This window comes from Zeus faber (assembly GCF_960531495.2).
Source record: "Zeus faber genome assembly, chromosome: 6".
NCBI lineage: Eukaryota > Metazoa > Chordata > Actinopteri > Zeiformes > Zeidae > Zeus > Zeus faber.
In genome coordinates, this window is record NC_137201.1 from 20612040 (window position 1) to 20626977 (window position 14938).

The 14938-nt window shown below is 44.3% G+C and overlaps 1 protein-coding gene across 1 annotated transcript in view; it reads right to left on the reverse strand.

The window, feature by feature from the left end:
• Positions 1-12917, reverse strand: part of LOC307231285 (CD82 antigen-like) — a 60995-nt gene extending 48078 nt beyond the window's left edge. Inside the window, exon 1 of the mRNA XM_080001921.1 lies at positions 12807-12917. The gene's annotated coding sequence lies outside the window, so the exon portion shown is untranslated. The remainder of the gene's footprint in view (positions 1-12806) is intronic.
• Between the last annotated feature and the right edge of the window lie 2021 nt (positions 12918-14938).

Sequence of the window (14938 nt, forward strand, 5' to 3'; positions counted from 1 at the left end):
TTTGTCCGGGATTGCTCCGGTTTTAAGCTGTGTGTCCCGAGTCCCAAATAATAATAGCCCCCCCCCCCATCCTGATGAATACACCTATGGTGCCTGCATAAGCCCATACCTGTGCGTGTGCATGAACACGCAGTACATGTAAGGGTCCCGGACTTTGGGGGTTTGAAAATGTGGTCGCCCCCGTCTGTCCGTCTGTCTGTCTGTCTGTCTTTCTGCCAGCTGTGGTCTTGGACAGTAATTCAGCATCCGTGATTTGACGGTAAAAACTGTGGAATTGGAGACGGGATGGAGACAGCAGCGGTGAAATAGAGGAAAAGATGGGACACACCATCCGAACGTTCCCACGGCGATTGGTGTGGTTTGCTTGCATCCGACAGCGGCAATTCTTAATATGTTCACTTGCAAAGACATCGATTTTGTCACTAAAACCTACTGTAGCACAGTCAATTTTTCCGGGATGTTTATTTACTTAGACGTATCGTGTAGAACAGACCACGATTTGACTAAAATTAGTAGGTTCTCGGGGTCCATGATTCTTCCCGAAAAACAACATCTGGTTTGTCTCTCCGCTAGGGGTTAGGATCAGGTGAACCCAACATAATACCACAGTACTATCACCGATGTCACAACTACATGGTTAATTATATCCAATTCACTTATTCTTTCTTTTTTTACATTTTTCAGCTATGGTTTGCATGTTTCCTGCCCCGATCCCTAGTTTGGGAGTCACTTTTCTCTTTCGTATTACCTCCCGTGCATACCGTATAATAATAATAGTAATAATAATAATAATAATAATACCTGGTAGTTGCGACTGAAATATCCGAGTGGCACAAGAGAAGGGCTGCACAGAGGTTGCACAGAGCAGTTCCCATGACAGGCCGATATTAAACAAATAACGTCGAAGAGGGAGGTAAATTCCAATCTTGAGTCAGAGCAGAGCAGCATTACGTACCCAGGAAAACTGCACTTCAAATAACATCCCAGAGATGATACCAACAGAGGGTCGGCGTTCCAGTTATCACTGGTTTATTATGTTGGATAAAATAAATCACTACACAGCTAAATCCCAAGGGGCCTGTTGTAAAAGAATGCAGCCGGCCTAATGATTTGGGGGATTAGGGGGTTCCCTACCTAATATTCTGCTATTACATCACATGGCAGCAGAGGAATTAACCCTGCTTTTGGTTATTGGACCCCCCCATCGTAATGGGTCCTAGAGTGCCCTGGGGTCTTTGGGGGGAACCGGCCCCGTTACACAACAATTGGTTTGACATTCAAGCAGTCACTGCGGAGTAGATAGAAACAAGTTCACACAAAACCACACGCAGCGAGATATTATCGTTTTTAAGGGTGAAGAAATAACGTCTCACTCATTATTTTGTTTCCATTGATTGACAACATCGATTGCACAATGACTTGGACGGCTGAGAAAATAGCGCATCGGGTCGGTTCTGGAATATGTCGCCAACGACGGGTCGTGGGGTTTTTTTTTCTTCCCCCTTTTGTTTTTTTATTAAAAAATAAAAATAAAAAATAAAAAAAAGGTCAGTTCCAATCCAATCTCTGGATGACTTTCCCGGGTCCATTAGGGCTGGGGTCTGGCTCGGGTGTGACAGCCCCTGCTGGCCAGATAGGGAATGGTCAGGGCTGTCACTGTGGCTTAGCCGGAGCGATGGTGGAAGATGACAGCAGCTGCTCGCAGCGCGCCGGCCCAGCTGGGTCTCCGGACCCCCGCCGACCCCTCACGGCGGCGAAGGGAAGCCGCCCTCCACCACCGGATCTCCTTCATTGATCGGGCTCCAGAGGTAGAAAATAATTACAACCATTTAATGGACTCTAAAGCAATGCTTGTGTAAATTCTTGCTCAATGAATATATTTTATGAATTGGTTTTAAATGGGTGCATATGATCTTCAAAAAGTTGCAAATCGTTAATCATAAATATTTACCCTTTAAAGTATTAATAACCCCTTTATTTTAAAAAATAAACCCTGAAGAGGCAGTTCTGCACATGGTGGATAACATTAGAAAGGACCATGCTGCAGTTTAAAAAGTACTGACACAAGTACAAAATTTACTTTCACACTGAAATAAATCCATGTGAGCCTTTAAAGTCTTCCGCAAAACTCAAGATTGAGTTGTGCTGGCCTACGGGATTTGAAATATTGTATTGCATTGAAATATTCTGCTTTCTTCAATTCCACATTTTGACCCCCAAGTAATTAATCACTTCAGTGTCCATCAGCCAACACTAACCCAACCCTAAAGGTTTGTACAAAAAGTAAAAGGCAAAAAAAAAAAAATTGTTTTTATCTTGAAGAAGCATCTGACCTTAAACTGAGTATTTCCGGTATAAAAGACAATATCAATTTCTTTAAAATGATACCGAGCGCTGTGTTGGGAAAAAAAAAAAGCCGAAAGGCATCTTTCTATGAAAGGGTGAGAGGAGCTGGTAGTATGTCCCCATCTGTGGAAACACACATAAAATAGCCTGTGGGGCTCCTGTAGTACTACGGGGTCAGTGCGGACCACTGGCTTGCCAAGGCAGGCTCGCTTGCAGCATCAGCAGGGGCGTGATGAGGTAAAACAGAGCTGACACTGTGCGCGCACACAGAGCTGGGAGGTGAATCATCCCCCCCAAGAGGAAGAAGAAGAAGAAGAAGAAGAAGAAGAGCCCCGGGAGCCAAGGACGCCTCCCGGGGAGAAGAGAGGAGGAAGAAGTTCACACTTCCGAACCTGCAGCAATCCGCTTCTCTCCAGCGCAACATGCAGAAAAACACAGTATTCCTTGCGCAAGCAATGTACTATAAATATGAGTCGGAGCGGGATTTTAACACACACACACACACACACACACACACACACACACACACACACACACACACACACACACACACACACACACACACACACACACACACACACACACACACACACACACACACACACACACACACACACCTGCCATACTGCCACCCACATATTAAGCCCTGCAGTGCCTACCACTTGGGTTCCAGCTGAATTGTACATCTCTGCAGCTGCAAGTATATCATCACTGTGATTCTGAGATCAAGCGTAATCCCATAATCACAGCTTGGCAGCGTCGAGTGGAAAATGAGGAGAGAGCCCTGTTTCATTATTAGCACCATCTTAACATCGTTATACACTGAAAGATGACGGTGTTTGTGCAGGGCTTTGAAGCTGCAAACAGAATGCGCATGCAGCCACACAAGCAACCTGGAAATACCGGATGTCAACCTCTGGTTGCCTATGGTAACAACTCAAGTCAAATTAATTGATCTAATGAGGCGGGCTTTAACAGCCCACAATGGACGGTTGTTGTGTGGGCAAAACTCTGCAAATCCAATTTGCTTCTTTTCGATGTTAACGGCATTTAGCAGACTTTTTATTGCAATTTCCCAAGGAGACCAAAATTCCTATCGCCACACAACCCACCATCCCAGCAACAAGATGGCGTGTCTCATTTTGTGGATTTTCTGCTGTGTATGTGGTACCTCTGCGGCGTGAATATTTATCTCATCCATCCCACAAAATATTTGTACTAAATGCAAGTTACATCCGTTAGGTTGGAACGTAGCAGCAAACATCCGTCCCTGGCACATCCACCAGCGTGCCAAGTGGGCTTCAATTCTTACCACTGCTTCACATAAACTTATCATAATAACATCATAAGGCGTCATCGGGAAGATGTTCCAACGGCAGAAATGATACAAAGTGTAGTCATCTTTACTGTTTGGGCGTCTGACGATCCCCACAGCGGACAACAATGTCATCACACATGCCCTGACTTGGCTTCAGACACTGCGGTGCCTTTCAAAGTGTCTTGAAATGGGTTTTGCCTTGGAGCGGAGCAGAGCAAGGCACCAAGCGTAATAATCTGATAACCGTGCTGTAGTTTACAAAAGCCACATCTGTGCCGAAAGTTCTGGGAAGTCCAAAAAAGCTGTACATAAAGGACAGACCCCTTTCGTATCAGGAACCTAAATGCCACAGGGCGGAATCCAACGTAACGGTGTTGCGGGCGGCCGGCGCAGAATAGCCGTCGCTATTTTCTGCTGGTACTGTAAGCCCCGGGAGAACTCAATTAAAGTGGCGCGATCCATCTGCCAAATATACGGCTTGATCCAGATGGCAGCCGTCTAGAAGCACTGGTCTGCCAGACAAAATCATTAGAAGGTCCAGATTTAAACCTTTCAAATGCTCCCTTATAAATATTAGCTCAGTCGGGCGGCTGCGTTTCAGGGTTCAACGAGCCGGCGTTTTCGGGGAGAAAAAAAAAAAAAAAAAAAAAAAAAAAAAAAAAAAGCTTGGTTCCCGGTGTCGTGTGGGTTGGAAGTGAAGAGTGGAAGCCACAGAGTTTTCGCAGGAAGAAACGAAAGCGGCGGGCCACAGTCCGACAGCACGGGCCGCTCGGCGGCGTCAAAGCATCTCGTCCCCATCGCGGAGCGCTGATCTTTGAAATGACGCCGAGCCCGACACCATCTGCTGGAGACGCCACCGATCTGAATGACCCTCCGCCACCGTGCAATCTTAACATTTCTCCACAAACAGTGTGTTTGTGGAGAAATGTTGGCAGCTGAGCACCGAGGAGGGCACACGGCTAAAATGATCCATAACATTTTGCAGTGGATTACCTAACGGTTATTATTATTTTTATTTGTGGATTAATATAACATTGATGTGTCTTTAAAAAATGAAGCTGGAAGGTCCTTGGAGTGAAAAGAGGTTTGGCGGTCCATTTCCGCGCTGCAAATTATTTGCTGAAGAGCTGCCGGGTTGCCAAGCAGCCGCTGGGATGACGGAGAGCGTTTGATCAAGGGCAGGGATGGCGTCACGAGGCTCTCTTCATTTGGCGTTAATTGCTTGGTAAATGTATATAAAAAATAAAAATAAAAAAAAGGACGACAACACCAGTCGCGTTTCCTCGCCTGCTTCGAGGGGTCGCGACACGTGATGAAGACGCGAGTGGCTTCTGATGAAATGCTACACCCGGCGCTGCATTTCCTCACTTCCACCTGATGAATTATGAATTATAAGCGGAGGGAAGAATTCCTTTCCACGTGGTCGGGAGGCTGAACATCAGCCGAAAACAATGATCAGCCAACACTCCCACGTCACTCCATCCCAGCATTCATGTCAGGTCATATATGGAGACGTCAACATTTTAAACCTTAATGGAAGGTTTGACGGTTCCCATTGTCGTTCGTCTGAAATTGCTGTCGTTTGCCTGCGAGGAAGGAAGACACGGCCTGGAGTCTCAACGCAAGACAAGGCTGCGTGATTTGGTCACAATAGAATAGAGCCCGGCCGATGCCAGATTTTTCGGTTCGATGCCAGATGCTGATTTTCGTTGAGTCCTAGTCCCCCGATCACAGATGTTTTGACCGATATTTTGTAAAAAAGAGCAGAGTTTTTTAATCAATTTGAAAAACTGATATTTTATTAACGTTTCTATATAATGTTTAACTTATAAGCAAACAAATAAAAATACACACACAAAGAACTTTTTGATAGATTAAAATATATGTAATAGATATTAAATTTTTATAATTTTTTTTATCCGAGTTCCAGTGAACGCATCATCTCATCCGAAAACAAATTTGTTTTCCGGGTTTCCCATGAACGCAGCATCGCTTCCTGTTTGGAAACCCGTGCCCGTGTCTTAACGCAACTGTAAACAAACATGGACGGATTTATAATGCCTAGATGGACTGCTGCGCTTATTTTGGTGAGTAACTTAAAAGTATAGTAAAACAGACAAGCACAGGATAAATAATCAATGTTTTTTTGTTTATTATACCTATTAAAAAAATCGGGACACATCAGCTGCGAAACTGCCGATCCCCATGTGGTAAAAAAAGTTAAATAACGCCTGATATATCGGTCAAGCTGTACAAAAGATGATACAACAATGAATTTAACAGCTATGTAACAATATCTGAACATGAATCAAGATGTACGCTTATAATATAAGAAACAAACTTAAAAAAATAACTCATTGAAGAGTCCAGCCGAGGTTCATCATATACAAGTAAAAACAAGAAAAAAAGTTTTTTAGATAAAACTAGCTCCAATACTTTCTATATCCCCTCATCTTTAAATTAAATGACAAAACCGTGAAGTCCAGCAAGTTGATCAGAAATCCCTGTGTTGACGTCACAGGGTGGATACGGTGGTATTTCACGTGGCAATGTTAGGATAATAAATTCAATACATTGTTTAGAGCTCGACCTTAAACGCGCCCACACACACACACACAGACACACACACACACACACACACACACACACACACACACACACACACACACACACACACACACACACACACACACACACACACACACACACACACTCTAACTGAAAATGTCACAACCACCGTGCAGGTGGATGAAATCATCGTTACGTTGCAAACTGTTTGTTTGAGCCAGTTCCGCGTTCAAGGCTCAACAGGGTCAAAGATTCGGTGGAAAAAAAAAGAATCCAGGATGCTCCTCCACAAAATCCCCTTTAATCACTTTATGTCTCCGGGGGGTGAAGCTATATGAAGAAGAAGCTATATGTTTCTGCGTCGCCGCGCCGATTAAATATTCATACATTCTGGACGCAGGACACATTAAAAAAAAAGAAAAGAAGAAGAAAAGGAACCTGTACGTCCTGTTCCTATTTGCCCACTGTGATTGGTTTATCCATCACCCACGCACCCGCACCCACACCCACACCCGCACACCAAATAAGAATGAGATTCGGCAAATCAACAGCAGGGCCAGTGCATGTTATTAACTTTCACTCAGTAACCAAATCTGTTTTTAAAATTGCCGGCTGTCAGTAGGAAATCCTCGCAGCGGCGGCACTAAATGAGGAATCGATGCGTCCGGAGACAATGGTGATCATTTCTCCACCGCCCCTCGCTCGAGGCGATCAAATTGGAGCGGAAAGGAATCTTGACATTTTTTTTCCCCCCTGACGTTCCCGTCACAGAGGAAGGAACGGACATAGGCAGCGTAGAATTATCTTGAGATCGTAGGTTCGGCTCACGAAGGAAAACCCGAGCGCCATCCCAGACTGTTGAACTTATTCAGAAAGGGTTAGTGTGTGTGTGTGTGTGTGCGTGCGTGCGTGCGCGCATCAGGGCTTTGATGAAAGGGAAATTGCACCGCTGCCCACATGCATTCAGACGAAGCTCGGCTGCCATAATGAGCCCGGACAGCCCACTACATTAAAGGAGGGCAGACTTTTCCCTCCACTAAGTCCACCAGCGCGGCAATCAGGAGTAACCTCTCGCTAATTAGAGCTCTTTTATTCACTGACAGCAAGATGAACGCCCCGCTCAGGCTCTGGGTGATGATTAAGAAGGGACGGTATCTGCACTTTTAGGTGGGCTCGGCACAACGCACACACACACGCATGCACACGCACACGGGCGTGCGCACAGGCGACCCTTAATATTTTTGCTGCCGCCTCCTTACAGGATAATCAGGTTTCCAACGAGCGCTAGAAAATGTCATGAGGGCACGGTGAGTTTACACAGAAACAAAACAAAAAAAACAAAAAAAAAAAGCGGAAAAGGAACTTTCACCAGTGACCGATCAATCAGCGCAGGCGGCCCAACGCCAAAGCGCGACCGGGGCGGAGAGGTAATCAGGGAAAAGGTTGCTCTTCTCTTCTGCTGCTAATGGAGAATCTGACATGAGGCTGGATTCGGTTCATTATCTGGAAATATGCCTGATTGATAGTGCATTCGATTGTGAGACAGCGAGAGAGAGCGAAAGCGAGAGCGAGGTGTTCACTGTCGTATTTGTGAAAGTACTTTTAGTCTCTCAGTCATCCTCGAACAATATAAAAAAAAAAAAAAAATGAAATATGGACGCATCTACATGGTGAGACCGTGCTGGAACATCCAAAGTGACAAATGTAAATTTACAAAAAAAAAACAAAAAACAAACAACAAACCGCACCAAAAAATACAAAATGTGCACTGTGAAACCTAAAGACGACCCCTTTCACTACAATTATGGAACTGATTGTGTTTTTTGAATCCATGCCATTCAATGGATTTGAGAGAGATACTGAATAAATTCAAAACCGACCAAGTTGAAGCATCTATTACATTTGATTTATATTGGCTGAAATGAACAGAGCCGAGGGGATTCTATGCAGTCAATGGGGAAATTGTTTATAAAAAAAAAAAAAAAAAAAAAAAAAAAGGGGTCGACCAGCACTAAATCTGGGAGGATCTGACGATAAAACACTGAGATGACAAAGAGAGTTTTGTAGCAGAGCTCTGAGAATTTAAAATAAGGCTCTGGATTCTACAGAGGGATTCAAACCAGAAACACACACACACACACACACACACACACACACACACAGACACAGACACAGACACACACACACAGCTGTTGACACGCTGGTTGTGGCATGCCAGGTTCCTTTGCTTTGAGGCCAAATTATATAAGAATGCTAGGGGCCGATTCATCTGCACATCAGGGAGCCAGATTGTAAGAATGCATTTGCATTCATCTGCATGAAGCATGTTATATCCTTCAGGAGTCACTCATATTCAGCCTGATTTGCTAAATTAAAGGGCAAGTACGCGGAGAAACGGACGGTCTCCAGGGCGGTTCAGGCCATTGGATGGAGAGATGGATGGATTTAAGAGGCGGGGCTTCACAGTAAAGTTATGCATTTTCCCAAACTTCATGAGACTGTTCGAACCAACGCCTCTACCAGCTTGGTGATAATATCCACATCATGTGTGTGTATATATCTAATTAATGCACCAATAGTCATCCTCAAATTACCGAAATCGAGGGATTCGTCAGAAATATAATTACTTAATTTTGTCAGTATTTCCCAGTGCTATTTGCCTTATTTCAACTCTGACTTATTTTATCTTATACTTGAATTGTTGAGGGAAGCTTGAAGCATTTAATTGGCAGCAATGACTGCTCGTGAAAAATAAATGTCGGTAAAATATGGCAAATTGGTCTGCGGAATCATCAATGAAAACATTTACATTAAATAAGGTGGCATTCTTTAGTATTTCTGTTCAAACAGTGTGGAATGTGACTGGGGGACGGTGACGTTTCCTACTGGGAGCGTTTCACCAGCTCCCCTGTTGTTTCTGGAATTTCTCTAAAAGCCCTTCAGAACAAACACAACCCTTGTGAAAACAAACCAACATGATCACAGTCATTACTCCGGACCCCGAAACAGCAGACACGATTACCGTCCATATCTGCTCCACTACGGCGGGAAGAGGAGGACAGGATCACTCCGGGACAAGGGCCCGTCTGTTCGAGACCGAAACAAGGAAACGAGCCTGTTGAAGAAACCCCCCCCCCCCCCCCCAAAAAAAAAAAAAAAAAAAAAAAAAAAACCCACTGAATTAAAACTGCGTAGTACTGTTTACACGTATTCATCGGAACACCACACCTTTTCTTTTTAATAATATGTTATTTAGCACAACAAAAGCTGACCTAGGAAGTCATGTTGTCCCACCCTTCCCCAGGGGACGGTATGATTATCTCTGGGAAGCAAAAAAAAACAACAAAAAAAACACAATTATAGTGACTTAGAGCCTCCTCGTCTTCTAATTGTGCTTTCAGAGACAAAAGCACGACCCAGCGGTAAAGAAAACCCCAAAACAAATATAACCACCAAATCATCAACATGACTATCCCTAACAAGCCTTCCAGAACACTGTTCATGTACCCTTAAAGGGATACTCTTTTTACGGAATTCTCTTTTTGTCCGTCTGGACCAGATTCAGACAAGAAGGTCAATTCAAATTTCCAATTTGTGTCTAGAAACCAGATATTCATTGGGTGGACAGTCAAAAATAATTCTGAATATCAGTGCAACTACAATCAAAGCACCTACGATCTTGTTTTTAGGTATTCATTGATCCTTGTCATGAAGACACGAGACGCATGGCTTGGACAACCCAGCTTTTGCGACGCCGTCATTTCACAGGAGCTAGGCTAGTTGAACCCGTCTGCAGCCAACACGTTCAGCACACAGCCCTTCAGTATCTCAGCATTGGACACAGAGGCACGGAATTGGTATCGACCTTCTCGTCTGAATCTGGGTAAGATGGACAAAAGGCATATTTCCCCAAAACAGGCAGCATTCCTTTAAACGCAACATTAAGCATCTAACCATGGAAATCTGACCCTGGCTTCTTACTAGAGCCCGGCCGATGAATCGGCCATTATTTGACTTTTTAGAACCACATTGGGATTGGCAGTTACGCAGCAGATGTGCCCCGATTTATAGATAAGAATAATAAAAAAAAATACAATTATTTATCATGTTCTTTTGTGTTTTACACTACATTTAAGTTACTCACCAAAATAAGCGCAGCAGTCCGAATAGGCACTATAAATCCATCCATGTTTGTTTTCGCTCGGGTTTAGACAGGACAGGTTTACCAAACAGGAAGCGATGCTGCGTTCATGGGAAACTTGGAAAACTAATTTGCTTTGAAAGTGATGACGCGTTCACTGGAACTTGGGAAAAAAAAAAAGATATAACTAATATTATCTTTAATATTTTTTTTCAACTATCAAATAGTTCTTTGTTTATTTGCATTAGTTTGCTTATAAATAAATGTTCTCAAATATAGAAACTTAAATAAAATACGTTTTTCAAAGTGATTTGAAAAGTTTGCACTTTGAACATTTTGACACAATATCAGTCAAAACATCAGTAATCGGTGGGCTAGGATTCAACAAAATCCGACCCAAAAATCTGGCATCGCCCAGGCTCTACTTCTTACTACAGTAGGAAAAAGAATAACGGAAAAGCACTTATCCGACACGTAACATGGACCCAGTTTCCTTGCGAGCTGAGAAGCTCCACTGCCGGTGTGAACGCTGGAGCAAAGTGTTCTCTCTTCTCCGTGTTTTTACATAACAGAAGCACTAAAATCAAAGCAGTGGCGTGTGCGCGCACACACACACACACACACACACACACACACACACACACACTTTGTTCATTTGCCTCATACTTTGTGCTGAATTCTGCACTCTGGCCAAGGCTGCGTAGAGCACCTGAACTCGTAATTGACACAAAGTGCACGTTGTAAAACCGGCTCTTTAAGTATAAACAGGAACTCCGTTTCTCCAAGCAAAGACACAAAAACACATTACTCTGTTTACCACTAATTCTGTCGCTATGTCAAGCCATGACTTCAAATGGCCGCTTCCAGTTTTTATCAGCTTCTGTCCTACAGATACCCCCGCCCTGACCAGTCATCTCCACAACCAGGAACTTCTAGAAGATCTAGATGCCCAAAAGCAAATAACCTTTAAACGAAGCCCACAGCATAATGGACACAGAAAGTGACCAATTACTTACACTAGTCAGATCGGCGTGAGATGGAGGCGAGTGATGATCCAGTGTCGAGCTCCCACGTCCTAATGAAACCAGAGGGTCGATGACAAATGACCCAGTAAGTGTGGCCGAGAGATTACTTACAGTAAGTAGCCTCCATGGGGACGGCTCCATGGTGATGGGGAATGTCAATGCAATACACATCTGAGAAGCTGCCCACTGGTCAGACATGGTGCAAGGTTTGCAATCCATTTAAAAAGACGGCGACGACGTCCAGCGATGGCTATGCGATTAACCGGCATTAACCGGCGTCGGCCGAGGCACCAAAATGAAAATTCTCGGCCAAAGCCAAATTTCAGGAGATACTGGTGGGAATTATTAAACATTTTTAGTTTAGGTTTTTACCTTTGAATTCTTTTATGCATCCAGTTTTTAAATTTATGCCTTAAGGAAATTCCTGAAAAAAATAAAATAAAAATAAAATAAAAATACAAGCTGATGAAGAAACTCTTTTTTTTTTTGGAACTGTCTGTATTTTTAGTGCAAAGTAATTTCATGAAGCAAAGACTCAGGTTCCAATTAGCAGCAAGCTGACAAATTTAATGAATATCTTTCCGTTGGCTTCTTCTCTTGGTATTTTTATCCGCCCTCCCAGCGTGACAGTAACCGACAGTAACAGACACCACCCATAAAGTTAGAGACCAGCTTTAATCGACTGACATACAGACTTTGCTTTTAACGTGCCTTCTTGTGAACCGGTTCGATACTAATAACATATTTACTGTTAGAACAGCGTTGGGTTTCACAGAACGGGAGCGGGTGACCAGACAGGGCATCATGGATAAGTCCACAGGGGTCAGGGATCAGAGGAGCAGAACCTCACGGCTTGCTTCCCGCAAGCCGTAAGGTTCTGTCAATGCTGAACTCACCAGGGGCCCCCATTGTGATGCACACATAAACCCCACTGCCTTACTGCACCGTATGTTGCATACAGGTGTTGTTTCATCATTCCCTTTTACAAATTGTCGTTGAAATATAACAGCTATATCAGATATAGGAAACACCCATGGGCCCTGTGATGGTGATTGGAGGGCCGTAAATAGGCCCGCGGACTGGAGGTTTCCTATCTGTGGTTTAAATACTGAGGCCCGGTATAAGCTCCAGTGACGATCAAACAACCGCACGCTGAATGCTTTTGTACTTTGCACTAGGGATGACAATGTTTGACATGGCATTTAAATGCATGAGCGCCGCCGAGGGGAAGTGAAAGGGGACTCTGTCCAAATGAAACGTGAAATGAGAAAGAAACCCTTATTTCACTCGTATTTCATTCTCTCACACAGCGAGCAGACAGCCTCAAGGCCCGAGTGTTAGCACCAACACCGACAGGCAGCGGGCGACGGCCGGCGCAGGGAGAATAAAGAATTAACGTATGACTTACTGTAGTGAAAGGAAAAGCTCCCAGATAAAGAAAAGGGTTTGGGGTCCAACTCCTCGTTCCTAACCCCCGGCTGCTGGCGCTGCCAAACGGACGTCCACTGAGCAATATCTGTACCTGTCAAACGAAACAACACAGAGCGTTATTTATTGAGGAAAGCTGTCATAAAAACGCTTCTCGCGGCAATTTAATATGTTCTGGGCAGGCAACAGTGTGATCCCCCCCAAAGAGTTCTCGCAATACTTTTTCCCCACCCAAGAAAAACAAATGAAAGATGACGCCGCCGTCTGCTTGTTGGTGCAATACAAGCACGGTAAGATTGTTAAAGACATTAATGGCCCGATTATAAAACCAACAAAAACAAAAATACAGCAGAAAATGAGCCATGAAATATGAAAATATTATCAACACAATAACCCCAATATAAGAAATGGTGATGGCGGATTGTCCTGGACAACTGCTGCTGCCCAAGGGACCACCTTGCCAATTTCCACCCAGCAATTTTTCACAGCTTTTCGCCGCCACTTGGCGACAGAATTGTTTTCCGGCCTCCCAAGATGTGACAGTAACCACTGCAGGCCCATCAGTGCAATAACAAGCCGATGCGTGAAAAGCAACATAAGGCCTCGGCTTCCTCTAATCTTGTCCATTGGAAATAAAAAAAAATGCAGCACATCTGGCGTGATGTCATCGTTAAAGCCAACGGCTGACCCGCTGCCACACAAGAGGTTAAGGAAATGAAATGGGAAGACGGGGAAATAAAGCTTCACTGTATGATATACTAAGAATGCTGGGAGACAAGGTCCTCGGAGAGAGGACAGTGCTGAGAGATAAAGCGATTCAGCTCGCCACGTCTTCCCCAAAGTAATCGTTTTTGCTGCCATTTCTGAGCAGAAATTGAATCTCTCTCCATTGTGGCGCAGGGGGATTTATAAATACCAGGGGCTCGATGGCAAAGGCACGATGAGAGCTGTAGTGGGGAAAGGAGAAAAAAAAAAAAAAAAAAATCACCAGTCAATGACCAACCTCATATGACAAACACGATGATACTAAAAACAAGTTGAAGTCTGGAATGTCATTGTCGAGAGCCGGAGGGGAGAGAGAAGAGAGAAAAAAAAAAAAAAAAAAAAAGAACCTTGCCCCTTTCGAGGATCCTCTCCAGGGCTCTGGAGGGCTGCCATGCCTCAGGGAGAACAGCTTCAGACGGAATCAGGACTGACTGGGTAGAGGTTTTGGTCGACCTCCTCAGGGCTCTGCAGCCTTACACGTCCGCAACACCCTCAATAAATGACTTTGGTTCCACGCCAAGGGGGGTGAACTGTGATGCGATGTGGAATGTGTGTCTCATTGCTCAGGGTTTAAAAGAAGAAGAAGAAGAAAAAAATAAAATAAAATAAAAAAAGTCACCATCTGTTTTGGGGCTCGCCAGCGTACAAGGACGCCAGATCTCTATCGGTGCTTCGGTGGAGGGGGGGGATCGCCCGGGGCTTCCAAATGACCGTTTCCAACCCGTCACACAACTTGAAACTCTTTTATTTTGCACGAGGATCATTGAAAAGGTGAGGGGTGCGGTCACTGTTCTAAAAGGTCGTCCTCGGGTCGGAGTCGCATCAGAACCTCCGACGGACTCGAGCTGGTGAGAACACCGATTCATTCTGGGATGTCTGCTCCATTAGAACTAATGATGACATACAAACAGATAAGAAAATGGAGTCACGGTGTCTTCTGCCGAATCGGCCGCCCCCTCGCGATCGATTGGAGCGATTTTCAACAAAGGCCTCTCTCTCTCTCTCTCTCTCTCTCTCTCTCTCTCTCTCTCTCTCTCTCTCTCTCTCTCTCTCTCTCTCTCTCTCTCTCTCTCTCTCTCTCTCTCTCTCTCTCTCTCTCTCTCTCTCTCTCTCTCTCTCTCTCTCTCTCTCTCTCTCTCTCTCTCTCTCTCTCTCTCTCTCTCTCTCTCTCTCTCTCTCTCTCTCTCTCTCTCTCTCTCTCATTAGAATAAAACGCCCACATACAGGATCTCCATGACATGCAAGTGATGGCAACCCCTTGCTTCCATGGTAAACATGGACTTGGATCATTTGATCGTATTATTTTTCAGATGCCACTTTTTGAGAAACAACCATTCAATGTATTTG